This window comes from Chrysochloris asiatica, unplaced genomic scaffold, assembly GCF_000296735.1.
Source record: "Chrysochloris asiatica unplaced genomic scaffold, ChrAsi1.0 scaffold00043, whole genome shotgun sequence".
NCBI lineage: Eukaryota > Metazoa > Chordata > Mammalia > Afrosoricida > Chrysochloridae > Chrysochloris > Chrysochloris asiatica.
In genome coordinates, this window is record NW_006408561.1 from 12,554,992 (window position 1) to 12,558,805 (window position 3,814).

Below are 3,814 nucleotides of genomic sequence, written 5' to 3' on the forward strand. Positions count from 1 at the left end.
GTTCAGGGATGGGTTTCAGATCCTCAGTAGGTTGATTAGGAACAAACAGAAGTTTAGTCAGAGTTATTATGAAAAGAATAGGAAGGTAAAGAAGGGGTGGCAAGTAAAAGAGCAGATAGCACCGGAACACTATAAGTATATGAGGCAGATAGTTGACATTGCACTTTATTATATTGTTTAAACAGTACCTTTGTGGTTAATGTTGTTAAGTGTCGTTGAGTGGCTTTTGACTCATAGTGACTCTGTAAAGGGTTTCTGAGAAGCAGCTGGTGAACTTGAACAGCGAACCTTGAGGTTCAAAACGATGTTTCAGTACAGCGCATTAATTCTCAGCGTCACTCAAGGACTCAAAACAGTCTCTTGCAGGGAAGCAATTTTGCTATCTTGATACCTCTTAAATCTCTTTGTTGTGGTGGTTAACTTCTATATAATTAGTACTTAACTTCTGACTCGTAGCTAACCAGTATAGGGTTACCGAGGAGCGGCTGGGGAGTTCAAACTTACCAGATGCTCGTTGGAAACCTTATTCAGGGTCGCTATGGTTAGAACTAACCTGACTGCACTTAACAACAACAAAGATAGTATACTAATCAAAAGCCCAAATCTGTTGGCGTCCCAGATACAGACAAAACCTAATGGGGTGTTTGTCATGGATTCGGAGTGTTTTGCATAAATGATATGTACTTTAGGTACTCCTGGTGTGGCGCTGTAGGATCACGACTGGACTTCATACCACAAGGTCTGAGGTTCAAACCCTCCAGCTGCTCCTCAGAAACCCTATGCAGGGTTACTATAAGTCAAAATTGACTTGAGGTCACTTTAACAATAACTACTTGAGGTCAGGTGCATTGTCTCATGGCTAGCAGGCAGTCTAATGTTCCTGGCCCATCCTCTTAGTCACTTAATCCTGTCAAGATATCTGTTGGATGGTGCCAAGTGCTCTTAAGGCTTTTAAATTGCTTGTTTGTCACCCACAGGAATTGTGACTCAGAAGTCTCTTTGATTCCGTAGCTATGACCAGATAACAAAGCAAAAGGGATTCCTAAAATCATGTACTAGTACACCATTTAAAAAAAAAAAAAAAATGCTCAGTAAAGCTCAGAGAGCTACAACACAAAGAAACAAGAACTTAAATTTTAACATATTTTTTGCTTGACAGGAAATCCAGAGTTTGCGGATCAGTGAGCCAAACAACTCTGCTTATTTTAGTTTAGGTCCTCAAGTCCTCAGTGTTCACTTTAGATAACGTACTTTCAAATTCTACATTTCTGACACCAGAAATGTTGTAGAAGAAAATTCCAAAATTCTGTCAGGTGCAAAGCAGAGACGTTTATTGAAGAATAAATATAGCTTAAACTGTAGAAACATAGAGTCCATAGAGTGAAACTAAGTGCTCTGACATTCAAAGGAAGAGGTTAACAATTACATGGAAAATTGGGGTAAAGAGTATGTGATAAAAATCATGGGACCAGAGATTACAAATGTAACCATATTGATTATACCTCAATGAAAAGAAAACAAAAATTCTCACAACTGGATAAATAAATGACATCTTGATAAAAAGAAAAAGATTGAAGCAATCAAGGATTTTACTTTACTTGGTTCCATAATCAATGCCTATGGAAATAGTAGTCAAGAATTCAGATACTATATGCATACACTGGGCAAATCTGCTGCAAAACACCTCTGTAAAGTGTTAAAAAAAAACAAAAATCCAAAACCAAAAACACAAAAAAGGATATAACTTTAAGGACTAAGGTGTGCCTGACTCACGACTTTGTTGTTAAGTGCTCAATTGGTTCCAACTCGTTGCAACCCTGCATAGGGTTTCCAAGGAACAGTGGGTGAGTTTGAACCACCAACCTTGAGGTTCAAACAAACCTTGTGGTTGAGGGCTTATCCTAAAACGCTGCTGCCTCATGAGCATGCAAAAGCTGGGTAATGAATAAGGAAGATCAAAGTACTAATGGATTTGAATTATGGTGTTGTTGTTGTTGTTGTTGTCAGGTGCCAACGAGTCAGAACCCACTCATAGAGACCCCATGCACAGCAAAACGAAACAATGTCCGATCCTGGGCCAACCTCACTACCACTGCCACACTTGAATCCATCAATGATGCCACCTGGCTGATCCATCTTGTTGGGGGTCTTCCTCTTTTTCTCTGACCCTCCACCCTACCCAGCATGACATCCTTCTCCAACAATTGTTTCCTCCGGACAATATGTCCAAAGTAGGAGAGACCAAGCTTAGCCATCCTGGCCTCCAAGGAGCACTCTGGCTGCACTTCTTCCAAAACAGAACTATTGGTTCTTTTGGCAGTCCATGGCACTTTCAGTATTCTCCTCCAACACCACAACTCAAAGGCATCAATTCTTCTACGATCCTCCTTATTCACTGTCCAGCTTTTGCATCCATATGAGGCTATTGAAAACACAATGGCCTGGGTCAGGCTCACCCTAGTCCTCAAGCTGACATCTCTGCTCTTCAACACTTTAAAAAGTTCCTGTGCAGCAGATTTGTCCAGTGCAATACGTCGTCTGATCTCTTGACTGCTACTTCCACGAGTGTTGATAGTTGATCCAAGAAGAATGAAGTCCTTGACAACTTCAATCTTTTCTCCATTGATAAGAATGTTGTTTATTGGTACAGTGGTGAGGATTTTTGTTTTCTTGACATTGAGATGTAATCCATATCGAAGGCTGTGCTCTTTAATCTTCATAAGTAAATGTTTCAAGTCCTCTTCACTTTCAGCGATTAAGGTTGTATCATCTGCATATCGCAGGTTGTTAATGAGTCTTCCTCCAATCCTGATGCCACGTTTTTCTTCATAGAACCCAGCTTCTCGTATTATTTGCTCAGCATACAGGTTGAATAAGTATGGTGAAAGAATGCAACCCTGTCTCACACCCTTCCCAATTTTAAAACATTCAGTGTTCCCATGTTCTGTTCGAACAACTGCTTCTTGGTCTAGGTACAGATTTCTTAGAAGTACAATTAAGTGTTCTGGAATACTCATACTTCTCAGTGTTGTCCATAGCTTGTCATGATCCACACAATCGAAAGCCTTTGCGTAGTCAATAAAGCACAGGTAAACATCCTTCTGGTATTCTCTGCTTTCAGCCAAGATCCATCGTACATCAGCAATGATATCTCTCATTCCACGGCCTCTTCTGAATCCAGCTTGAACCTCTGGAAGTTCTCTGTCAATGTATGATTGCAGCCGTTTCTGTATTACCTTTAGCAAAACTTTGCTCACTTGAGATATCAAAGAGATTGTCCGATGATTTCCGCATTCCGTTGGGTCACCTCTCTTTGGAATGGGCATAAACATTGATCTCTTCCAATCAGTCGGCCAGACAGTTGTCTTCCAATTATGTTGTTAGTGAAGAATATTGGATATACCAGGATCCTGACATGGCGCAGTAGGATAAGCACTGGATGGCTAATCGCATGGTTGGAATTCAAACCAATAAGTCACTCCTCAGAAAGTTGGAAATAAGTTGGAACATTGCTATAAGTTGGAACTGACTCGACGGCACTTAAAACAACAAAAAAGCAAAAGGACAAACAAAGCTGCTTTGGAAGATGTACAGATAGAATGCTCCTTAGAAAAGGGGATGACAAGACTTGCAAAAAAAGAAAGAAAGAAAGAAAGAAAAACAACAACAACAAAACCACTTCAACAAGCTGGATTGACACCATGGCTTCATGGCTTCAAAAGTAGATTCAAGCAGGAAAGTGTGAGGATGGTGCAAGACTGGGCAGTGTTTCATTCAGTTTTATATAAACTCTCTGTGAGTCAGAACCAAATAC